This window comes from Charadrius vociferus, unplaced genomic scaffold, assembly GCF_000708025.1.
Source record: "Charadrius vociferus isolate BGI_N301 unplaced genomic scaffold, ASM70802v2 scaffold529, whole genome shotgun sequence".
NCBI classification, from domain to species: domain Eukaryota; kingdom Metazoa; phylum Chordata; class Aves; order Charadriiformes; family Charadriidae; genus Charadrius; species Charadrius vociferus.
The window spans coordinates 362,142-389,039 of NW_009650172.1; the positions used below are offsets into that span (position 1 = coordinate 362,142).

At 40.6% G+C, this 26,898-nt stretch overlaps 1 protein-coding gene across 1 annotated transcript in view; it reads right to left on the bottom strand.

Annotated features, from left to right (window-relative positions):
- Window positions 1-26,898, bottom strand: part of ADAMTS2 (ADAM metallopeptidase with thrombospondin type 1 motif, 2) — a 189,665-nt gene that overhangs the window by 158,655 nt on the left and 4,112 nt on the right. The window lies entirely within an intron of this gene.

The window sequence follows — 26,898 nt, forward strand, 5'->3', positions numbered from 1 at the left end:
CCAGATGTCAGAAGCACCTCCGATAAATGCAAAGTGATTTTTTCAAATTAAAAGTAATGGTTTTGTTCTAGATCCAACTCAGCATACATTTTGTGTTAAGAAATGCTGCCAAATTTCATAACTTAATTTGAAAAAATGATCTTTTTCCTTAGTGTACAAATTGCTACATTCCAAGCACATCCTACACAGCATGGCCAAATTAACATAGTCTAATAAAGCTTCGCAGATACTGTCTTCACTTGTCCTGGCAAGTCAGTATGACATGGATGAATATTGCCTGTGATGCTATTAGAAATATTTAGAAATGAAGGTACAAAGCATGAACATGAATAACTCAATATAAGTAAACTCAATAGTATAGGACATGTCTATTTTTCTTCAAAATCATATTCTTAGCCACCATTCTTTAACGCCAGAGCCTATTGTCCAACAGATCATTTTTAATTTTGGCCTTTTAATTGCAAGCTTGTCTCTTTTGCATTTTAAGTCCATACTATTTCAGGGAATTCTGCTCCAGCCTTTCCTCATCCTAGTTTACACACTTGCATAATGCAACCTTATTAAAGATTACAATCTGCTGTAAAAGGCTTTCTTCTGCCTGGAACTACAGAGAGAACTGAACTAAGGTTGGCATCATTTCAGCAATAAGTCAGAATATTTCCAGCAAGGCAAACTAAATAATTTTCTGTCCTAATTACTTTGGATAATCTTGAATTTAGCCTTATGCCATCTCTCTATGTAGTATTTAGCCATGAACTGGAGACTTCCTAACGCACCCTGACCTGCTTAATTGGAAGCTGAATCATAATTGATATCAAAACAGATATCAGAGGAAAACGTTAGCCAGTTCACCAAATTTCCCATTCCTTCTCATGGTTGAAAAAGCTTCAACTGACTCATTAAGAAATTACTTCAAGAAATGAGATATGGAAGAGCAGAGGCATCCTAATTAACAGAACAGGAAACACATAATCAGAGGGAGAACCATTTTGCGTAGTGGGTGCAACGTCAGATTTTTTTAAGTAAACCAGGCAAAGGCTGTGTTCGTACTCAGGTTTCCCTGCATTGATGGTACAGTTTTCCCAATACCATATACAACTGTGAGTTTAGATAAACCTGCCCAACAGTCAGGCCTTAGTAACCTGCCTACCAAAGGCAGAGCAGCTTAAAAGACTTCCAAAATCATCTCTTCATCTCACCTCTTGAAATTATAACCTCCTCTCGTCTGTTTCAAGATTTTTTTAAAAAAAAAAATATTTTTGCTCCATTGCAGAAGGATGTATTTTAACCAGAAATAGGCCAAGACTAAAACTTTTCTTCCAAGTCCTTAACAATTCAGGTGGGGCGCCCATCCAAATCTGCTTTGGATTCAAGTCAGATCCAAAGCTTGAGAAAAACTGTTTTCTTGTTCCAGTTCAAATACGGACAAAATCTCAAAATCTCTCTTGAGACAATGAACATACGCCTCAGATGAAACACGATTAAAAATACTGTTCTCCCTTCACCTCCTGCTTTAATTCCGAGTAGACAGTCCCACTTTGCCCTCTTGCAGCATCACACCCAGCTCTGCTGTTAGTCCACATGACATTGAAGCAAAGCCATCTCCTTTTGCCAGTTACAGACTTTCCACCACTTTCTGCTGTTCCAGCCCAGATTTAACACTTTAACGAAATATGGTTTAGTCCCTTCCATTTCCAAAGTAGATTCCCACAGATTAATACACATGGATTTATGAATCAACACACAGGAGATTTAACTTGAGAAGTTCCTCCCTTTGCCCTCTCTTTCTGTAACTGCACTCCATATTCTCAGGTACAGGAACTACATTAGAATAGAGTTACTTCCAAATTCATTAATTAATGCCTTAATCCATCCCACAGGAAACTAGCAGAGGATTTTTTTCTCTGCAAAACCCTGCTGGTAAGGAAGGCTGATCTACACTTACCACGTATTTAAAATCAGCAGGTTTTCCTCCTCATTTACCTCTCATTCTTTTTCACTTCCACCTCATAAATATAGTTTTCAAAAAACAAAAATATAAAATTAAAAAAAAAAAAAACACAAATCTGACTCGCCCAGGGCGTCTTAGGTGTCTTACAGGGTGACCACTTTTCTTACACTGGCAGCTGTCTCAGAGCCTGAGCGGACCAGATCACACATGGATGGTGTCAGACACCTCCCTGCGTCCCGCAGAGAGCCCCTCCAACACAACCGAGTCATGTTCTGGGAACGGGACAGGTAAAGAGGCATAGACCAAAGTTATTCTTCACCCAAATGTACGTGCTATACTCAGGAGCACCAGTAAGCAACTTGTTATTTGGGTGGCAACTACCTTCTTCTTTAATGTTATAGGGAAAATGGGTTAGCCCAATTCCTTAGAAGCTTAAGAGTTCAGCATAACATATAAGAAACACTTTTTTTCCTACAACAATCTGCTCTTTGGCACAGCCTCAGAATACTTTACTGCCACGTCTTACTTTGAAATGGGAGGATGCCAAGAATGAGATAAGTGCAGACATCCATGACTGGGAAACACAAGTAAAAGGCCTTCTCCAGAGCCAATTACAGCCTTCAGCAGACAAGCGCTTAAAAAAAAAAAAAAAAAAATCCCCCAAACTAAACAAACAAAGAAAAAGCAACAGTAAATTTGTCTCTCTGTATTCAAGTAGAAACATAGCGTGTATTTCTTTAGATTAAAAGGCTCTCTTTTTTCTTTTACATTAAAATCTCCAAAATATCCAGCCAAATTGAAATAAAGCCTTTGTTTCTTCACAACTTGAGTCTGAATTCTCAAAAAAATATGAATGCCTACATTATTACATTAAAGAAGAGAATATTCTTTATCTGCTCTTACCCAGTCAATGAATGGAAACCTAGATTAGAGCAGAGACTTGCCACGAGATAGAACTGCGTTAGTGGCCGGATTTGTCTCCCACCAGCTCCATTTCGCTTTTGCCTTCCTTAAAAGCCTGATAGCGTTTTGTCATGTAGTTTTATTGCAGTTTTTCCACTACTAAATGTTGTAATCAAGATGAGGCAAAACGCCAACATGACTACAGTCTTCATTTGAAACCATATAGTTGGGCATATTTCCTTTTGGAAAAGGAAGAGTTAACTTAAGTCAATTAGGCAAATCATGGTATGAATACCTTATAAACCATCAGGAGAGAAAAAACTGAGTGAAATTAAATAAGCCACAGCAAGTAATTGACTATTTAGATTCAGCATCATACACACTTAAGACTATCGAGGATCCCAGACTGATCCATTCCGCACACACCATTCTTGCCTGGTTAGAAAAATCTGGGTGCGTAAAGCCAGGAGCTAACCAAGAAAAGCCAAAATAAAGACAAAGGCCAAAAGGCAAACTGCAAAAGGGACTTCTTTTGATGATACAGGATCATTTTGAACCTCCAGGGAAGACCTGAGAAGCAAGCAGAGGAATGTCCATGTAACAGAAAGACAACCGCAAGGTACCAAATCACCCAAATAAAAATGCAACTGAAAACAGCTCTGACATCTCTAACCTCAAGAAAGTTCACAAGTGAACATGTTTCAACCAAGTCAGTCCTAATGAAACTGAGAACTACCTTGAAACAGCACTAGAAATGTAGTTCAGCTCCTCTCCAATTGCTTGATGAGTTCACGTTGCCTCATGCAAGAGTTCCGGCCACTTCAAAGTCCTTAGCTCCACATTCCCTTCTCTGCTACAACAGTAATGCTCATTGCTGCTATTGCACAGGGGAAACACAATTTTTTTTTAAAAAAAAGCATTAAAACAACTCCAAAGCAGTTTGAAAGAGGTTGTAAACAAATTCAGAAGAGGACAGTGAAGTCCAGCACACCTCCACTTCCTCAGGAGTCTACAACATGGATCCAACAAAATCCAACAACTCACAGCTCAGCTGTGTGGTGTTACATATTCAAAGATAATTACATCTCAAAGAGGCAGTTAGCAGGATGTGCAAAGCCCCCAGCCCCCATGAGTTAGATACTTTAAACTCGTTGGAGGTCAAGCAAATTAAGACCGCAGCTCACTTGCATGTGCAAGTTTCACTTTTCACTCAGTGCCATGTATATTTTTTTTAGTTCCCTATTTAACTCTACTAAAGTTTGTACTTTGGACCAGGTAATGGAGAGGGTAGGTATATAGAGTCCTTCAGAAAATCCACTGTGGCCTGTGATATCACTGGAAGTTTCACAACCATATTTTTCTGAGAAGGTTGGTTTGGGTCTCAGACACGATTAGGCTGGCTACAGGCATGGCTACAGAAGATTTTGTGGTTTGTGTCGTACAAGAGATCAGTCATCAGCATCATAAACCTTCTTTGTGATATGAACAATAAAAGGCAAAGGACCATAGCAATAGTTTTGTGAACATCTGCAAAAACATTCATTGCTGATAATTTTAACTACTGAATTGACTTCAGCTGATCACCATGACCACTAGAGAAGCAGCTAACTCTCAGCAGACATCTCTCAGCTGATGTGCCATTCGCACAGCGGTGGTAAAGCGGCAGGAGCACCGACGAGAGGGAGAATTTAAAAAATTATTGCATCGGTTTTGTTGAAAGTTTCCACAGAGGAGAATTTACCTTTGGCCTAAGACCAGGAATGAAAAACTCTCAGTGCAAAAAGAATGCTTTGGCCAAGGCTGCGTGCAGCTTGAAAAGGGGCTTCTCGTGACAGCTGGAGTACTGCGGTTAGTCTGGCATCTGCTATCACGTGTTTTACATTTTCCTTTCTTAATGATATTATGCTCCCTTTAAGTACTGAAAGTAAGAAAGATTTACTTATTTTACCCAGTTTTTCCCATATGCTCTAGAGGTGTATTAGCACCATTTGCCAAATTGGTGTATTTTTTTAAGTATTTTAGGGATTTTGAATGCACAATAATTGAAATGGTTCAGCCCAAATTTCATTTAATCAATATTTTATGTTCAGTTTCTGTGAGTTCCACAAAAAGGATCAACTGTCTTTTGCAACTATCTTGAAACTACAATATAATGTTACAAATATAGTGAAATATAATGATATACACAGACTACTCCAGGAAACCTCTCTTTTCCAGTAGTTTCCATAAATCTTAACCCAGAAACTAAAAAGATTATTTTTTTTCCAAAGAAAAGAGCAATATGTGCTTGGTAAGGTAACTATGCAGAGGATTAAAATAAAGGATGCATGCAAACACATTCCTGAATTGGAGCTTTTATGCTCTCTTAAGCCCTTCTCGGTCTCTCTTAATGTGAAATTATTCTGATAGCATTCTCTAAAAACCAATTGAGTAGTAGTGACCCAAGGAAACCACAAATACAAAAAGAAAAACATGAACCTGACACTTGAGAAAAATAAAATTATTGTTACATTCACTTTCATCTGTTAGTTTTTAATCGCACTGGCCCAAATAAATGAGCAATTCGCAATTTCAGAATTGATGCAACCGCTATTTTACGTGAGCAAAATAATGCTGAACTCGGCCAGGCTAACCTCTTTTGAGCCAGCACTGTATTGCCACTTGAACTAATTTTCTACAAATGGGAAAAGGAGAGATGCTTTACCTATCTCTTCCCCACGCAGCTGATATCTATGGTTTGGGGAAGCTTAAAAGAGGGAGATAAAACACTGTCACTGAGGGAGGAGGATGTATATGCAGCATTTGGAGCACTTTCCCTTTGCGACCTACTAATTCCCTCTCCAACGCCCCCAACCTTACCCCTTCTTCATGTGGGGAGGCTGAACCGAAGCCTTGCAAGGACCTGCCCCGCTGCGCTGCCCGTTGGGAAGAAGGAACCTGGGGAATCGCAGTGCGTCAGCCACTCGGAGGGTGACGGTGCCAGCAAGAAAGAAGGGTAACAGGCACACAATAACAGACACCAATGCTGGGACACGTAAGTCCCTTGGAAGAGGCAGCCTGATCTCCTTCACTTGGGAGCAGTGAACGTAGTGGGTAATGCTATGTTTATTTTGGGACTCGATATGCAGAAGAGGCATAAATGAAAAAAGGAGGTGAATCAAAGAAGGGGCAAACGCTTTAGAAGAGTTCATGTAAGGACAACTCTGGAGAATAGGCAACGTTTCTTACAAACCAGGGGCAAAAGAAAAGGAATACTGAAACTCAGTAATTCCCTCAGCAGCAACAGAACTTTCCCAGTCCTCCAAAGAGGATTTGAAGGTGGTATTTATTGGATTACATCTCAGTGAGCAAAAGATGCAGAAAACTATCAGAAGAGAGTAATACATGTATATAAACACCTAGAATTTCAAAAGAACCAGCTGTATTTTGAAAGAAAGGAAAGGCCACTCTCTTGTCTAAAACTGGATTTAAGGAACACAGAAAACAGAAAGCTTTATGTTATTTGCATTAAATGTTTGGTTGGTTCAGAAGCAAAATAGAAATTCTTTATCTGAAAATTAATGTCTGCAAAGTGACCAGAAGGCTTTTCTTTTTTCCAGAAAGAGACTTTTTATATGAATTATCTCATTTCCTGATTAGCAAACTAAAAGTATGAAATTATTTTCCCCCTGGCTATATCCCAGCTGGATCAAAGCACTGGCCCAAGAACATACTGTACCAGTTCAGTTATTGAGAAAGACCAAGAGAAATTCAAGTATCTACTTCTCATCTCTCCTGATAAAGAGATCAACCCAGGAATGTAAACGCAGGGCTCGGTATGCAATATATGGCCAGATACTTGCCCAGATAGTTTTATACCTGGGTGTTGTTGCACTGTTACTCCTCAGCACAAATAGTACCAGCTCTACTTTTGGAGCAGAGTCCATGTCCAGTCCTAGATAACAAATCACCAAAGTTCATTATACCATCACTTCTCTTCCCAGGTCTCATGGGGAGAAGTTTGTTCCATACTTGGAAATATCTCTAATGAGGACCGGAGGCCTACAGCTAACACGGGAATTGTGTGTGCGTGTGGGCCAGCACGCCAGCTCATGGCATAGGGACACCCTGTAAGGAGCAGTCTATTGGTGGGGCGCTTGAGCACAATTCCTAATAGTTAAACATCACTGTGATACCTATTTTCAGTAAATACAGAAGAAAGAATCCACACCCACATCTTCTGGGTGCACAGGGACATCCATGAAAGGAGTCTCCTGCTCCAAGCCATAAAGTCACAAATCAAGACAACACAAGCTGTTAACCTATTTTTATTTTAGTGTGGAGATACGCCACTGGAGTAAAGGTTTAAGGCCATGACAAGTATTTCTGGATAAATCAGGTCTCTCCTATGTAATCATGTGAAAGACAAATCCAAATACACACTGACAGCCAAAATAGGAGAGCAGTTTTCCTCGCTGTTTGGAACAAATAGAGCTATCTTTCAGGAAGGTATTGTATAAATACTACAATAAGTGAGAACTGATTACTATCTTCCAAAGAGCAATGTTAAGATAGGCATTAAAATGAAATCAATAAGCATTTTTTTATTAGTCACATTTTTGGCAGCTTGCCCATATCTGCAAATATATATATTTTAGAAGCACAAAGCAGCAGCCAAACCATGCTACATACAGAAAAAGGAAGACAGTAAAAGCACATCTCACAGGATTGTATTAGTGCTCCCCCCTGCCTATAAGTGAAAGTTTCACCATTATGTCTGGCCAGTCAAACTAATTCCTCTTTACTGCTCACTAGAACACCATCCCTTCTATTCCCTCCTAGCCGACCAGGTCTTTCCGTTCCCCTTCCTCATTCTTTTATTTTCTAAATGTTTTGCAAATACATTGTCAGTTGGATTAGACTGCACTTAACCTGAAAAGGGTTCACCTTTCACTGGGGTTTAAAATACGAAGCAACACAGCAGCAGCGAGAGATCTGGTGTACATCACTGTCCAAAGCCTATGTGCGTCCACGGGGCATTCAACTCTGGCGAACGCGGAACAGCTTGAGAAGCAGGTGCATCTGCGAAAAGTCAGGGAGACAGCCCAAAAACACACAGCGCAGCGAAACAGACACAGAACCCACAGACAAACAGCCCTGAGAAAAAAAAAACTAGACTTTGAGTCAGTTGTTGGGTGAACCAGCCTTTGAGCTGGGAGCAGGAGTCGCGTCCCGTTGCTTGGTTTATTTTGAGTTCAGTGAAACAGGACTTCTTACGTTCTTTGTAAACGAGCAGGAGGTATGAAGAATATCTGACTCCATCACCTTTCCCTAACTTCAACTATCTGCAAGATCCCAGTTTTTGGCAAACCTCACTCAAGTCCAAAGAGGTAGCAGTATGTGTAAATGCTTTATAGTTTAAAATGTCATATGTTGATGCTGACAAGTTCAAGACACGAGAAGAGGTTGCCATGGAAACACACGCTGTATTGCCTGGAACATAAGGCAACATTTTACATTAAAAAAGGAAAAAAAACTTGGACCAACAGTTGCCAAATTAGGTTTTGGGTGGAGAAAAATTAGTTTTTCATTTGTTCAGACAGAAATATTTTCATTTAGGAACAATGAAGCTAAATGTGGTGAAAGCATTTACATTATATTTTGGATTGTTTCCCTCGCCTCAGAACAAAAAGTAATTTTATATGGAAAGACTTTCTTTTGCAGTCCATATATAGCAAATCCATCTCTGTATTCCCATGTGCTGGAGTCTCCATCTAATTTTCCTTTTACAATTAATGAAATCACTTTAATGGACGGTCATGTTAATCCTGTAACTCTTCTATAACCTTATTTACCTGTGTACGCACATTGGCCAACAGAACTAGTATAGGAATAGAAGTGATCAGAAACGCGCAGAATTGCATCCTCGAACAGCCAAGCAGCTCTTAGTTGCTTTATAAGTCCCCTTTTGAAGGAGTTGTGAGGTGACGCCTGCCCTTCTGGGGTATTGCTGTGCAGTGGCACCCTTCAATGACAATCTCTTCTGCTTCACTCCCCTGCCCTCTCAACCAGCACAAGAACAATTTTAAATTCCCCAAACAACAGTTTCACTCTGCAGGCTCCACCAAAAGCCAAATTTTAAGACACAATTCCCACACACCCATTTCCTCAAAAGAAAAAAATTCTTTCCAATTAATCTTTCTCACATAGAGCTGGAAGAATTTTTTTCTGGAAACTTTCTACTAAGTAATGACTGGATTTGAAAGGGAAGATTTAAAAAGAAAAAGGGAAGGTAGGGTTCTACTTCAGCCACTCTATTTTTGGAAGCACAGAAGAAAGTCTGAGTTGTTAAGCCCGAGGCTGATTCCTTCATCCTTTCTTATTTCAAGTGTACTAGGAAATTTCATTTTACTAGGGCATTTAATTGTTTTGGATTTTTGGCTACCATAGAAGTGACAAATCTGCAAATCTACAATTCAACTTAAATATCTCCAATCTGCAGCTGATGCGACCTCGGTGATTTTTGCAAATAGGAGGCCCAGATATGCTTACAAACACAGAAGATGGCATCATGGTATCATGGTGTCATCATCAATAGGTTTTTTTGATAACTTTAATAAAAATCTAAAACAAATTGCAGATAATATTTCTTCATAAATACCTGAGCAGCAAAGGTGGGGAAAACCTCTTTTTGCTAACTAAGTCTAAGAGAGAGGACATTCAGTAGACAGTAGCAAGCCTGAAGACAAACATCTGAAATGGAAATAACCTTGTGAACTGGCATGAGAGCACTACCCTTCATCATAAATGCACCAGCAGGCAAACAATGTCGGAAAGATGTTTTCAGAAAATTTCTCATGTAGTGTTGTAGTTTCAAAGACGTGTAATGAGAATTGACACCCACACATAGATGGGCACCCAGTCCCCTCAAAACTTCAGCTTACATGGTTACAGTTGAATTGCAAGACATTCGACTTGTTTAAAATGTGAGGGGGTTCCAACCATCCCACTGTCATAAGGAAACTCCTGTAAATGCTTTTTGTGAGTGCTTGACCTCGGTGTCTCAACAGTGCTGCAGGCTACTGAATTCAAGGGCTACTGCTGCCACCCAGGCAAAACGGGTCACCGCAAAAGGAACGAGGAACAGCATTTCTGAGTTTTAAATGCCAGATCATTTTTGCATCCATCCAGCAGTGCATATAAATTCATTTATTACTGTATTTCTAATCTGCCTGTACATGATTGATTCTGTGGCTAGTTCCATAATAGCCTTTTTTTTTTTTGTCAAATGTATCCCACTTTTTATTGTAGACCTTCCAGATGTGTACTATATGAACTTTTCCACTTACCTTCTACTTACACCATCAGTAGCACTGAAAAATTGTTTCTCTTTTCTTTGGAATCTAGAAACTCTGTGTTCCTTAACAACCTTAAAAGAATATTCAAGCAAAGCAAGTGTAAATTATTAGCACCTGACTTCAATATTGTTTAAAACCTATCTTTTTCTTCTGTCCCACCTCACTTCCCATTTTTTTTCTTACTATTACCTTCATTGAATAAATGTGTTTACAGAAACTTGTAAGTAGGCAGGACAAATGTAAGGATCTTTATAAATTTAGCTTTCTTAAAAATCCACAGTTGTTTGTATTTCAAAAGGACCGAGGCAGAGAAATATGTGAAAGCTCATCTATAAAGATATTGAGACTTTGGCTGCAGTTCACTCAACTTCACAGGGTTCATCACAACAGTATTTGGCTCTCCTCTCTCCTGTTTTCTTCACTGCTAATGGATACTTTACTATTTAATTAGTGCAGCATGATCCAAATCCCATCAAAGTCAATAAAACTCTTTTCATTTATGCTAATGGGCTTTGGACCAACTCCTGAATTAGTACCAGAATCAAATGAAACACCCTTAGGAAAAGAATAGATACACCAAGCTTACACTTTAAAGTACAATCTTAAAACCTTCCTAAGGTTTTTACTTGCTTTAGAGTAAATCTCATTATTGAACATCTCATAAAAACAGCTGGACAGCCCTTTTTTGTCAGTCTGAGTAAAGTGTCAGAAGGAATCTAAACATATGCCCCGCTTCTCCGTGAAAAACCTTCCCACGATTAGGACAGCAAAAGGTTACATCTTCCTGAAGCTGTTCCTGTGGCTCCTACATTGTGCAAGTAGTGAGGGTTCGCCCTGTGGGAAGATAAATTTGGCAATACAACTGTGTTTAAAAGGTCCTGCCCCCAGACACTTGTTATTTCTCTGGCACTGCCTTAGTTGTGCCAACACAGCTCTCTGTTGGGCTGCTCTGAAGAAAACTTCACCAACGGGATTAATCCATTAAGGCTGTTTGGCCAGGCAACATCCAAACCTGACCAAGCGACATGAAGACGGTCGCTGCTAAACTGAAGAGAGCTCTGTTGATTGGAGCAGTCAGTATTTTATATATATATATATAACACAGCTGAACTTCCATAACCACTTTAATCAAATTAGCAGGGAGAGAGCACCAACTATTTTTACTGTACAGACTAGAGAGGGGGCTTTCTGCTCTTAGACTATACCCTAGTCGCTGCAGAAATTAATGAACCACAAAGCAAGCAAAACGATACTATGTAAACAGGGATGTTAAACTTTCTTCTGATACTTTTGACCTATTTTGGCAATACCAACCAAGCGGCACAAAGCCACTGCATCACTTCTTGCATAGCAGCATGCTTTAATTGACCGGCACATTAAACATCAAAGCTTTTTGCGAAGTTTGACCACAGAAATCACATTCAGAAATCGCATCCCGCCAGTGCTGACTCAGCAGCAGAGCCACAGAATACTTTTCCGAATTCCCAAAAGCCCAAACAAAAGAACCAAACCTGTGCTGTTGGTTTGGACGAGGTTTTTTTTTTTATTTTACGCTAGTAGAGCCTGGCAGCACAGCAGGCTGGGAGACAATTTTCCTTGAAAATAGCTTTGGCAGAATGTTAACAGAGAAGGAAGGAAATTCAGGATGAGGATGAGAGGTGCTTCAGTCCCTTCTGGGCTGGAGCTGTGAACCCTTCCCATGGAATCAATCACAGCAGCTCTGGAGGGGACTGTCCTGCAGCACAGGGGACGCATTGGTGATGTGCACACGTGGCTCCAGCTCTCTGCTCCCATCTGCCCAGTGCCTCTGGGCAGCCTTGACTCACCTTATGCCATCACGTGTACTGGTTTGTGAGATGCAAAAAGTTGAGTTTGCTCTCAAATGGAGTCGGTATTCCAGCCCTGCCCTGCGGACTGGCATTGAGGATAAATGAGGACATCACTTCTTGCTTCATGCGCCCTTCTGGAGGTACTTGTTAAAGGCAAATATTCACTGAACAGGGATTTTGTTGTGAATAGCCAAGAAATACAGTGTTTTCTGCTCCTTCCTGCTGTCTGGGCTACTTACAAGCTATTCTCATCATCTCAGCACTCCGCTGCCAGGGCTTAGCATCTTGCCCTCCTGACACTGACCAGATGCCTCTAACTGCTCTTTGCTTTGACCTTTTTTCTGACCCATCCCTTCCTCTCCCCCAAATCACACACAGGGACAGTCATCTCGCTGCTCTGAACATTACGTTCCTCCGCAGGAACCACAGTGCATTCTTCTCCAGTGAAGGAAGTATTTCCAGCTCGTGAAAAGGAGAGTGGTACCGCGCACCAGCCCAGCAGCAGCCTGTGGGGAGGTAGACTTTCAAACAATTGTGTGGCTTGGGAATTCAAACCCGTTCACTGTGGTGGAGTGCATTAACCACCTCTTGGCAGCAATTTCAAAGATGGCCATTTGTTCCACATTCCTCGGCAAAGGAGCGATGCTGACAAGGTCCCTGGCTCTGTGGAGGTGAGGACTGAGAACCTGCAGGCTCGACTGTCACCTAGAACCAGCTTCAGGGAGGACATCATCACAAGGAGAAAGCTGCCTCCACACAGACTAGAAAACACAAGTATTAGGGCTAATCTATCCAGTGCACCGCGCTGCCCTGTGGCACTGCCTTGTGCTTTCATGTTTCAAGAAGAACCAAAAATTATAAATAGTATATTGGATAACCTGTGCAGGTTCACAGAGTAAGTCTATTCCCAGAATCAACCATATTGTTCTCTGTAGCTGTCCTCTGACACTGTGACCAAATGCAGCAGATAAAGTGGTCCAGGAAGAAAAAAAAACCTCTTTATTAGGGACTAAGCCAGGTTCTTAGTGATATTTGAGCCACAATCAATACCAGAAGGTTTTGGAGCAAAGGTAACTGCCCGCCCACGTTTGTCTCTCCACTTTACCCCCACTTTACAAGGCTGGGAAAGACAGCCAGGGCCAACTTGCATGGATTCTAAAGAAGCTTATGGAGACCAGCTACTGAATAGCAACAGGACTCTCTATATCAAACTTCAGGCAACCTGCACTCCTCCTACAGCCAATGCCAGTGGGGACGGATATTTTTCTGATCAGGATGACAGAATGCCCCCAGCAATATTCACTAGGTGGTTCACCAGAAGACGAAGTTTAACAGAACTTTGTTTCGTGCTTTTTTAAAAGGCTGGACAAAAGGCTGGCAAGGTAGCACGGAGCCAAACGGGCAGCTTTATGACAAGATGCTCAATGTGTGTGTCTCTGTCACTCTGTTCTGCTCCCTCATAACACAGCAGCATCACAGTGAAACTGTAAGGTCACTTCTATTAATTGGAAGTAGTCAAAAGTGCAACTCCACTGAAGCATCTTAATGCAATTTCAAAACTTGTCTGAGTTTCCAGCTTGGTAAAATGTTCCAGCACTTTCTAATCCATGTTCAGTTGCCCTCTTTGAGTGCTAACAACTCCTCCATAAAGCAGCCTACGAAAGATCAGAACTTCCTCAGAGGAAACAGGCGTCAGTCTGTCTTCATCGTTCTTTCCAAGGGTACTTTAAATCATCTCACGATTTGTCACCAATAGCATATAGGTCACTAAGCAGCCTCTATATATGAGGTTCTGCCTGTGACTCTGCCTTTTTTAGTTAAGAATGTGATGTCCTAACAACAAAATAAAATTTAAACTTAAGGACTTAGAAGACTCCTTGCAAATGTTCACATTGTATTAAGTCAAAGCAGTGGACTGAGTGGCACAGAAGAGATATAGGGAGGATTAAATTTGACCTGATAGGTCTCTGACGTCAGTGAAAAGTGGTCTTAATATAAACAAATATAAAATGAAAATAGAAAAAAACAAGTTTCCCACAGTGGGATAGCTAGAGCATACTGTAGGACTTGCAAGCAGTGATTCAATATTCCAAAATTATGTCCTTGGTTTAAAGACTGCATGGAGTTCATTCTGGAAGTGCACTACAAAAACGTTACCTAGGCACAAACATTTCTTAAATCCACAAGTCAAAGCAAACACCTCTTTTAGTCACCCCAAAGGAACACAAAATTGTGAGAAGCAGCTAAACCCTTCAAAGACCTAAGTATATCCCCCATGGATGAATTTCACATTGCTAACATCGTATTTATTCAACAGTTTTGCCAGTGGTGTCATGATTTCTACAGGCTTGCATGATAACATGAAAATGTCACAAAAATTACGTCAGAATGGTAATTCCGACACAGGAAGCCACGAGGCCTTCAGTGAGCCCACGCTTCCGAGTGAGAACAAACAGCGCTCACAGCTGGGTCTTTAACCCATCTGCCCGTTCGTGACCAAGGACTCTGAGAACCTTCAAAGACGCTGGGATCCCGGGTCTCCTCTTCCAATGCATTTCGCTATTTCCAAGTATGCAAACAAATCCCAAATACATTATTTAACAAAATCTCGTGTTAATAGCGCATATGCATTCACAGATCTTGTGTGCCCCGCTGCCTCCCATGAACGAGTGTATCCCTTTGCAAACCATGGTAGCCTGCAATCCAGACTGTCGGAGGAGGGCATGTCACCAGAAGAGTGTGAAAACATCTAATTACATAAGGCCAGGTCCTCAGCTAATGCAAAGTGACAGAGCTCCCAGAAATCCACGGAGACACGATGATGCAGATTAGCAGAGGTTTGGCTCATTATAATTGAATAGACCCAACTCCTAATTTTCCCATCTAATGACAGATAGTTGGAATCCTGACCACCAGAATCTCAGAGGGCAATGGGGAGTTGAAAGGAGGTTGCATCAGAGAAAGTAAACTCCAGTTTGGCTGAAAGCATATTTATGATCCAGGAGTTTCAATTAGCTGTTGCTGAATTATCACAGAAGTCTGTTGAACAGATGTGCAATTAGAGGTTTCCTCGTGTTGCTCTCTCTCATGACTTGGGTTTTTTTGGTTGGGGGGGTTGGATTTGGCATTTTGGGGTTTCTTTGCAAGTGGTGCTAGTTTTATTGAGGTCAGAGCTAATAATCTTAGATAGACAGAGAAAGCTCTTCTCACCATCACACCTCCAGCAGTGCAGAAGCGAAGAGGGGCAAGCTCTGTAAGCAGGAAAACCTTTCTCCTTTCTGGCCCCATCTTCTTAGGAATAAAGAGAGAGCAGAGCTGTCAGAATGAGCCTGCAAATTCAAGGCAGCTGGAATTGCCTCATCCTCCTGGCATGGACAAGAGGAGGGTTTCTCCTGATCCCTCCCCCTCGCTTAATGCATCACCTCTTCTGTGGTGGGGATGTGGTGTGAGGCCGAAGGGGAAGAAGGTTTAGCAGAGCTATTTCAGTTTTAGAAGCATGCAGTTCTGTCCTGTTCCATCCAGCATACGGGATATAAACAGCAAAGGGAAAAGCTGCACTTGAGCCTCTCGTACTCACCTCCCTCACCACTACCACCGCACCAGGGGACAGAGAACAAGGTGAAAGACAAGGTTATGATGTGGAATACTCCAAGGCATGCTTTTTGTCCCAGATTCTTTGATAATCAACCTGCCCATACAAAGCCAAATGAAGCCAGTGAAACTAAACACACTCACTTCAACCGCTTTGGAACAAAGCCAAAGATCAGACACTTGCCATGGGACCTCCCAGGTCTTTATGCAAAATGACGCTGGACCATGACAGAAAAATGTATATAGATCTACTTTTTCTGCATGATTCTCTGTTTAGATAAATGCAAGATTATACTATATTTTCACAGGTTCAGCATTTTTATTCTATTTTATAAGGTGTGTATGATTATTGTTGGCCTTAATTTGACTGTAGTGAACTAATAGCTTTATTTTCATGGTAAATTCATTACCCTTTCGTACTGAGGAGTTTAAATTAATTCAAAACATCCTGTAAATTGTCTTGTCTTTATTTGCTTGTCTATTACTTATCTAGAATGACCTTCATATTCCTCTTTCAAAGTGGTAAATCATCCTTTGATTAATCACATTTTTACACTTACTGCTTATGTCAGCCTAAATGTGCCACAACTTTGTAAACAAATGTAATATTGACAGACACCCCTGGCATTTATTTGGGGATTAAATATTTTGGTTTACTGATGAATGGTGGATATGCCACTTTCATAATGAAACCTAAAACTACTAGGAAACTCTGATTTCAAGCTTTGTTATAAATCTGAAATCAATCCAAATTTACCCCTAAAACTTCTTCATCCCGAAGCTCTTTATTGGTGTTTAACTAAGGTGGTGTAAAGTTTGTGCTTCTGGGTTTGGGAGTATTTTTTTGTTCCCAATTGGTAAAAGATTGTGACCTTAGGTAGGTTCACACTGTTCTACAGAGAGGTGTTTTGAAAAGTTTCAAAGCCATATTTCAAAGCCATATTTATCTAGCTATTACTTACTTTGTTTAAAGTATATGAAAATTTTTAGACATTTTCAGCCTTGCAAGTTTCAAAGCCTGCCAGCTTCCAGTACAACTCCTGTCACGTGAGGGAGTGCTGGCACGAGAAAGACTCTTGGCCCAGCTCAGCTGTCTTCATCATCAGGTAGTGATTTATTTCTCAAAGACTGTTTTTTAAATACATTCTGCTTTGCAGAATGCTTTCCAAACAACATCTCTCACATTCCTTCCACAGCTCCTCTGCTTGGGGAAAGAAAAAAGCCTAGCAATTTTAACACTCTGAAGAATCAGAAAGTATATTCTTCTGCATACGAGTTGGATGAACATGATTTACCCAAAAGCCATGATTTTAAACAAATAAAACCACTATTAAAACAGTAACCACAGCCTGTGCTGCCACCTATCCTTAGTTAATCTCTACATTTTCTGCAGTCTCATTTTCAACTTCCAAACCATGGGCTCTGTCCTACAAACAGGTCTACCCTTCAACCGATGTCATAGCCATGGGCACTGGCCCTCGTACCAGCCACGGCAGCCACACACTTGCCCATGGGAGAGCACACAAGATGCATATGCTTAGAGCAGGTATTAGATATCAGTACTGTCTTTTGCACGTGGGGGGAAATATCAGCAAAATTAGCAAGTCTTTGGAGTAAAATCTGTGCTTTCTCCTCTTCCCTTTTAAATTCTATCATTTTACTGTATGTGTATTAAAATTTAAATAGTTTATTACTATGTTTAGCTCTTGAAATATTTTGACTCCCAAGAAAATAAGCCTTGTCTTTCCTGTTGGACTTGCCGTATTATTTTTACTTTCTCCATCCTATACTGTACAATATTCATTACATCACGCCCAAAAGCACATGTTCAGAAGCACAGCTTGAAAAAGAAACTCCTCCTACAGGCCAAATTGTGCAAGAGTAGCGCTGAACCTGCAGTCCCCGTCCTTCTGGCTATGCAGCTGGAAAGTGCCTTTGGATGGGTTTGCCTAAAAGAGCTAATACATGCTGAGAGCTTTACTGGATGTGCAGGAAGCCCAAAAGCCGACAGGGCACAGAGGGAGGGACCAGCCAGCAAGAGAGGGAAGCAGGCACAAGGGCAGGCTGAGATCTTCCCTCCAGGCTCCTATAGAAACATGCTGTATTGGATACAAAAGTCAATCCCACCATTTCATGAGCTGCTTCTTGTAAGTACTGCAAGCGATGGAGTAAAAGAAAAGAGGTCAGGAAGAGCTGCTGGCCAGCCTGCTAGTTAGCCATGCAGGTTCTTCCACATATGTCAACTTCATTATTCTTACAGTGGTAGTAAATCAGAAAACACATTAATAAAGGCTTAAAGACTCGGGGCCTACATCAAGATGTGGCACTGTGTCGTCATAAAACCTCAGAAAGGTATTTTGCTTCTATGCCTTTTAAAGACCAGTTTAAATGTTGACCATATGCCAGGTATTTCCCTCCAGTTTTCTTGCTTCAAAAATCTTGTAGAAATAGTTTACTGTCATTAAAGGGCAATAACAGCAGCTACCTATAGTCAACACACCTACTGAAGAGAAATAACTTAAATGCATTAAATTGGTTTTATCTAGTTACAGGTAGGAGTTCTTCTTATCCACAAAGATACCAATGACGTTCATCAACTCTTTCTCATTACAGGATTAGTAGGTTTCATGCCTAATTTCAGTAGAAAATAGATTGTTATCTGTCCCCTGAGGTCCACCGGGCTAGAGGTTAAATGCTGGGAAAAAGTGGTCTGACAATATAATGAAATTCAAACACAGAGGTGGCAACTACAGGAAAAGTTAAAGGGAATGACAGTAGGAAGGAAGTTAAAGTGGGTTTATTTATAGCTCAACACATCAAACGAAAAATGATAATACTGTACTTTACAGGTGTAAGAGTCAGAAAGTACCTGGGCAATTTCAACCTCCAAATTCTCCATGGAGGGATGCACAAGTGAAGAATTAATTGTAATTATTTATTTTGAAGATAAGGGTCACAAATGCAGCAATAAAGAGGCAAAACATTAAATCTGATATAAACCAATATAAAGGCAATCAGAAAGACTACAAACCTGAAGGGAACACTGATAAACTGTGACACACTTAGGATACCAAGACCAAAGAGTAACAGCAAGTTGTGCTAACGGGACTTCAATTTTAGCAAGGCAAAGTTTTGGAAAACAAACAGATTAGTAGATACAGTCCTACAAGGGACATGAAGAAAAGAAAAAAAAAAAAAAGAAAAAAAAAAGGAGGCAAGTATGTAAATTAACAGTCAGGGCACGTTCTATCTGTGGCACCAGAGGCTAAAACGATACTGAAGTTACCACATTCAGCTACTGAATCTCCCCCACATGAGGGGCAGCCAGCCCACGTAACCCATGCCAGTGGACAAACCCTCTCAGGAGTACACGTGAGACAGGAGAGATCCCCCTCTCTAGCTTGGTTTTTAACATTCAGCAACTTGCCATTCCCTTCCAACTGCTTCTCCCACCCTCCCTTCCACCGTCAGAATGACTCTTCTCCTCCCCACAGCAGCAAACTCCACTCCTTTCTCTGATCACATAATGCTCCCCTCCAATGGAGGTGGAATTTTACTGCTAAGTACAAAAAAAACCCCAAGCTGAGCTACAAAGTAGAAAGCCATCATCCACAGAGCAGAACAATTTGTTTGTCCAAAGCTGCAGTTCCAGCTCCCAGTGCTCAATGGCACAAGTCAAGCTCCCTTAAATAGACCCATTTCTAAATCATGAGAATAAGGATGTGGTTTTACAATACAGCTTGAGTCTATCTGTTACCAGAGGAGCAATCTCACTCTCCCCGTGCCCAGCTGAAGGCATTCCCACTTTCATCCCTCTGCCTATACAAATGTCCAACTCACCCCTCAGAGAACCAGTTCAAGCAGCGAAACTGGCAGGCAGCAGTTCACTGGTTTGGCCACTCACCCACTGGGTTAACGTATGATAGAGCAAGAAGAGCATGGTGCCGGAGCAGGGGAGGAACGAAGCACAGCACGGGGAGCTGCCAGGGGAATGGGATTACCCCTCTCAGCAGCAATGAGGTGCTAGGAGAGACTCGCCTGTACTGTAAACCACACTTCCAAAACCACATACTTGGGGTGATCTTCACTGGCCTGGTGATTTTTGAGACTTCAAGAAACACAACTTACATTTCTCTGTCTTTTCCTTGAGGGAAACTCTTACTTAAAAACACTTACTTTAAACAGAAAACAGTTACTTAGAAGAAAAAGTGAAAAAATTAATGCTGAGATTCACACTTATGACTCCAGGAACTCCAGATTTGAAGAAAGTACCAGACATGTTGAGACCTGGGAATAACTCAGAAGATGTATAGCAGAGACTGTGATTTAGAGATGAGGAAGCAACGTGCTCTTCAGCACTTGAAGAGGACACTCTTCTTTTCAATGTTACAGTTTAATGGAACGGTGCTGAAAATAGCATGTGAAATGTGGGCCTTTCATTTTGCAGACTATTAAAACTGGGAACCCGCTGTGTCAAGACTCTGCAAACAAAGATGAATTTAAAACACACACAGATAAAGGGGGTAAAGAAACCAGATGTGATGTGTTAAAGAACTCACTGAAACTTTGGAAGAAGGATAGCAATAAGGGGAGAAGGCGATCTGAAAAAGAGGGTGTGCACATCACGGCTATTCACGGGAAGCAAATGCAAGGTTGTGCAACCCCCTACAAGAGACTGAAGACCTGCTCCCTGATTCTCTGTTTTAATCAGACCCAGTATAAGAAATGTCCTAGTGTGCAATTAAGTAGTGGCATGACCTGCTTACAAAGCAACAGTCACAATTAATAAAAAGTGCTCAGAAGTAGGTCAAATAAAATACCCGTGTGATTTGTGGAGAAAAGGTCCTGCTCCGTGCAACAGCTAGAATGATCCAAAAAAATATTTTCCAACCGTCTGTTGCAAAAGGTAAACATGTAATTAACTCAAAATATGGGAATGTCTTGCCATTTGAAGGAGTCTGTGCTGCTAAATTCTCAGAGAATACCGGCACACCTTTCCGCACCATGAGGAAGCACTGAGCTAAGTGAGCTAATAGCATTTTTCAAGGGACACACCTTTGGATGCTGAAGAGGGACAGACTTCTCAAAATAGATGTTCTGCTTACCCCAGAAAGTAATTATGACCTTATCAAAATTAGTTACTATATTTAGATCTTTCAAGATGGAAAGTAGAAGGAGCCATCAGGCACGTTTTCTTGGATGTGCATGGTTTAATATTCTGGTTGGAAAATTAGTTCTAGTGTGGTGGAAGAGAATAGCACAGTTGAGATACTACCACAATGAGGACAATGCAACACAAGGTCAAATAGGACATAAGGAAATACCTATGTTTTATCCAAAGGCCTACAACATACCACAAACATACTGGTTTTGATTGCCCGAGGATATTCTGTCCAGATGGTGTCCACCTGTATGATGTAGGAAATGACTTTGCTCTCAGCTAAAATGTAGGTGAGATGATCCATGCACAGAAGATGCAAAGAAAAAAAATAGTACTTACTGATGACAGAGTCTCTTTTAAGGACAGCAAAATGAGGATAATTTACTCCAGTTAGAAGCTGAATCATAGTGTTTACATTCTCTGTGTTTCAGAATATAACATTTAAAAGGGAAAGTCTCTGCAATTTACACAGCAGAAGGGGCTGCCCAACTAGGCTAATGCTGGCCAGGGACTTGAACAGTAGAAACCCAGAGAATGGGTTATGAAGCAAAGTATCTGTCCTGTAAAAATATACGGATATTATTGAGTGTTAGGCACCAAAATAGCTCCATCACTTTCTGTCAGGCAATGCAGGTCTTTTCTATCACGTGTGTGGATGTGGATGTGCAGTTAGGCTCTGATTGAGCTAGAATTTACATACATGCTTGGCTTAAGCATGTTGAGACACCAGCTGAATTCAAAAGACCATGTGGGTTAATGAAGATCCCACTCTAATCATCTGCAGAGGAAGGGCTGCTCTTTTCCTGTTTTCTTAAAAAGAACGGCTTTTAAATTTTGTTCTATACTGTCACAGGAATTATTTGCATTTCTCCTGCCACTGTATTATAGTTCTACTTGTCCAAAAAGAAAAAATCCCACAGTGTTTTTTGCCATAACACAAAAAACAGATGGCAACTTTGGTTTGATTTTGTTTTAATTTAAAGAGAAAATGCTCCCAAATGAAGAGATTACATATGCCAAATTTTAATCCACTAAAAATGGGTGCAACCCAATCATAATGTAAATGCTAAGAACTTAGAATAAAACAAAAAATAAATAAAAAAAAAGAATTACCGGAATTATTTGTAGCAGGCATCTGTTTTAACTGTCAGGCACTTGACCTGACCCAACTTTGAAGACAATATTGCGCTACCTTGAGTTCTGCTTTTTTGCTACATCACAAACCAGCGTAATCCAAAAAACAGATAAAACAGAAACAGAACTAAATTGTAAATCCATTTGAAAGTACAAGATGGATGTCTAAAAGGAAAAATAACACAGTTATATAAGCATGTTTTTCTTCTCCTGGTGTATTTATTGTGAGCAGATCCTTCACCCTCTTTTCCAGGTAAATCACAAGAACCACCTAAGGTGAGTTAGATTCAACTTCAGCTCTGTGGCCAGTTTCAAGAAAGCATCTCCGTCAGGAAGGTATTTAAGTATATAACCTTAAAACTTACTGACTTCAAAAAGCTCAAGCTCATGCTCAAAGTGAGGTAGGATTATACTAAACAAGGATAAATTTCACAAGGTGTTTAAATGTCTTCAGGAATGCAGGGAACATGGAGGGGGGAATATTCCTCCAGGAAAGAGAAAGGTGGGCATTTCACATGGGTAGTTTGAATTGCTCTCGGGAAACACCATTGACTGAATCTGGAACCTGGGTTCCCACGTTTATGTTGACATGATGTGCCTAAAATTAGATTATATGAATATTTCCCTGTAAAATAAAGACTGCAGAAAATAAAAATATTCCATTATGATTTTAAAACAGTGAGGAAAATACTAACAATACAAATAATGTATACCAAAGTCTTGGGACAATTGACAGACGTAGTCAAAGCACCAGTGAATCCCTGAAGATTCATGACTGGCTAGTAAAGAGAATGTGTCACCATAAACCCACCCAGGTCAGCCCAGTACTACAGTTACTATTAGTACTGGGCATGAGTCTAAAAAGCATTGCTGGCTTCCCAAGCATTTCTAGAAGAAATAGCATCTGGGCAAGCAGCCAGCCACCAGGCTTCTCTCAAACGGTTTGCGAGGGTTATTACAGCATACAGTAAAGACTGAAATGTTGTAGAGCAAACCCTGCCTATTTCATCACATAAGAAGAAACACTTATGTCCGTTATACCAGCAAGGTGACTATGGCTTGGTACCCCAAGACATGTAATACCTACAGTTCCACAAGGAAACATATAACCATAAATCTCCTGAACAGCTTACTTTGTATATGTCCACTCCTATTAACTTCCCATTTTAATGACAATATAGTGAAATTTTTGGACAGCTGATATTTTAACTTTTAAAAAAGGAAGAGGATTATACTAATGAAGCAGAACTAAGACATCATGTTGTGTTATTGAAACTGATGTTCCTCTGTTTGCTTCAGTGGGTGCCAGATCATACTGATTATTCAACCTGAAGCTGTGATCCTCAGTCTTTCAGGATCCTGTCAGTAAGTCTAACTCCGCACTGCAGCCTAATTTAATCATGTGCTCATTATCCACACCAGATGTGGTGTTTGTATTGTGTTTCTCTTGTATCTGCTTGTGTTTAAGCACACATTCTAGCCCACAGACCACGAATGTTATGAGGAGACTGGGAGAGAGTGTATGTCTCTAAAGTTCCACAACCAAATATTGCCATCCTGTCAACCTGAAGAAGACATTTTTGGCACATCAGCCTCAAGCATTGCAGAAATATTTATCAAAATAAGAAAACCATATGCAGAAAGAATTCTTCTGCAACGGCAGGTTCATCTGCTGGGGTGAAGAAAGGGAGTTCCCATAGTTATGCAATAATGTAGAAGGATTGCCATAATTCTAACTCTTTATTGGTTTTTGACATTTTTACAGCCTCCAAGCACTTCTCCTTCACAACTAACCCTTGGAGAGGACAGCCAGCTCCCTCATCCTCCAACTGCGTCCACAAGTAAGGATCTGGCCAGGGACCAAGAACATACTCAAAGTGCAAAAGACTCCGCAACAGTCTGCAGGCCACGGACAGCTGACCATGTTGGTTCTGCCCACTCAGTGCAAAATTAGTTTGAATCCTATCACACCAACCAAGACGATACCAAGTTGTCCAGAGTGGTTTTATCTTAAATGGGAAAGCTTTCACAAAACATTTTTTTTAACATGGCAAAAATCACATCCATAATTCAGAGTGCTGTTAAAAAAAACTATTGATTAGCTTTAACTTTCCAATGATTTGTAAAGACCCACTTCAGCTCTGAAAACACACCTAGATTGCATACTTCAGAAGGTCTCTTCATCTGTCTCTGATTTGATTTTTAGATCAATAAAACTAATTTTGTCATTGACTTTGTTACAGAAAACTGGGAGGACCCAAACTAACTGTGTATCTCCTCAGTCATTGCAGCAGATAATTCTGTATATGCACGCACTGTACCTTTTCATTTTTTAAAATTATTGCAGATTAAAAACCTTCATCATTTATAGTACAGTTCAAAAATCTGTTCGCAGATCTACTATTTTCGTGTAGATCCTTTCCAGTAACTTCTCATTTTGGCAATACCAACGCCACCAGACAGACTCTTCTCAGACAATAATTGGAAAATAAGACACAGTTGGCAGTAAAGTGCAAACCAAAGGGGATGTTCAGAGGAAATAACATCAGAAGTTGGCAAAGTGGCAGATGCATTCACTGACTTGAACCAGATTCAGTCAACAAAAGTTTGCAATGTAAAGAACAAACTATGAAACGTCAATTCAAATATTGTTTCAGCCCTAATGTCTGGATGCAAAAGCTGGAAACCCATCACACGCATAGACAGATGTCAAACCACCTTCAAAAGCAAACACTTCAAGAAAATACTAGGAATTAAACAAATCAAGTTTATAACAAACAACTCTAATACTTGTCAGCTGACAAGTCAGTTGTCAGACAGATCCACCATCCCTATCTCCAGACTAATCTAGAAAAAGAGGTGGAAATATTTGCAATATGTTAGGAACATTGGCCATGGCATGTATGTGGTTAGGCAACTGAAAGAAAATCCATGATATTACTGAATTTCTCCACTGAAGTAAACTCAGTGTGAAGAAAAAGATGGACATAGAAAACCAGTTGAGAATAGCCTTGTCCATGTCTTCATTCGCATCTGAAATACCAATAAACCTGAGAATAACATACAGCCCAGTGGTCTCTAAGAATGTCTTGCTAGCAATGCATTGCTCCAGAGACTCTCCAATACTCCTTGCAAACACAAGAAATAAAAAAGTAAACTGAGAGACAGTAAGTGCAGTATTAATTTTGGTGGGTTAGTTGGTCATTATTGCTGCCCATAGACCGGTGGCTTTTAGGGAACCACTTCATTCCTTGGAGTTCGTGTAATTCCATTGGTATCTGTTTTAAACTCTTCCCCCACAAGTTAAAAAAGAAAAAGAAACTGAGATGGAGGGAACAGGTAGAGATAGAACATAGTGCCCAGGGGACCGGAGTTCAATTTGCTGTTCCACTACAGATTTACTGCACAATCTCAGGGAAATCATTACAGCCAGATGCTTAAAGGTATTGAGGTAATGCTTCCTGCAGGAAGGCTTCAGTGACCTGGGCAAAAATAAACATGGTCCCTGCCCTGCAACATTTACAATGTAGATATGCACTGGAGGAAACAGTAAGTCATTTCCAAATGTATTAGCAGATTAGAATATGGAAGCTCCCGCGCTAGACCAATTCTCCTGTTTCTTCTAATGAAAATAAGAACGCTGGAAAGAGGCAGGCACACAGGTTGTGGATACAGGATGAAAACTAAAATTCTTAGTAGCTTTCTGGATTCTAGCCATTTAGGAGTGCCATTGAATTGAGGCCTGACTTCATTCCTTTGCGTTTGAGAAGTTACTTACAAATGCAAAAAGACCAGCATTTTATAAGCACTTTGTCATTTACACATGCAACGTGAGGCCTTGGACCTTCAGAGTCTTATCCATACCTTGGCTTTAACTCCTGTTGTATTTTATCATAACCGTCTTCTCCAAATATAAGGAGCCCACACTCTGGCTAACACTGGGAGGAAGAAGGAACAAGCTCCCCCGCTGCCCTTACAGTCAACACCTGCACTGATGAGAAGAACCAGCACAAGGCAAGGAGCAGCCATCAACAAGATCTTCCTCCACCTTCCAGCAGAGGAACAAGGAAGAAGAGCTTTGGCTCCACCCCAGTTCTGCAATGCCCAGAGCAAGTCAATTTTGCCTTACGCAAAATGATCTGTGCTGGATATGGGGAGAGCAAAGTACTTCTGCATCCCCACCAGAGGCAAGCCTGCAGGCTCCTGCTCTGAACTGCTCTTTTTGCTGGTGTTCCTCTTGCCCTCAGACAGCTGCCCACATCAAACAATTGCAACATCAAAACCTGCTTCTCAAAACAGAAATGCACATGGCTAGGAGAAACCACAGGAAAGGAAAGAGTAAGGGGAAAAGTATTCGATTCCTTTCCGTGCTCAGACAGCCAACATACTATCTCCATACATGTTATCTTCTTGGCACAGCAAACGAACAACTTTCTGTGATTAAATAAACAGAAATACAACAGACTCATGCTGGCTTTTAATGCAGAGAACAGAATGCATTAAAATTAAGTAATCTCAAAATTATGAATTCTAAAGGGTATAGCAAGAAAATATTGGCTGGATAAACTGTTCATTATCAAAAATGTAGCCCTTCTCTCACTAAACAAATTGCTGTGCAGTAATTGCTGTTCAAATGATAGTATGACGGTTTAGGATGTCAGGGACAAACAGTTATAATTTCACTGCTGAACATGCACTCCAGAACGGAAAGCTGCAGCAAGTTTTAAAACACACAGCCTTGCAAAATGTATCACAGGGAGCTGTTTCGCTTCTAAAACTCAAACTCTTCTGCAAGTTTCCATCAATCACTTGATTAGGCGATGAAACTCACCAAGTGAAAGATCTGTGAAAACAGACTCCGAATAAATTAAAATTTTCCAGGGCAAAACCATATTTTACCTATCATACTTGTTTCCAGGGCAGCTCAGCACATTATTCAGGATTAACTCTTCTAAAATTTCCCTTCGCAGACTAGAAGTGAAAAGTGGAAAG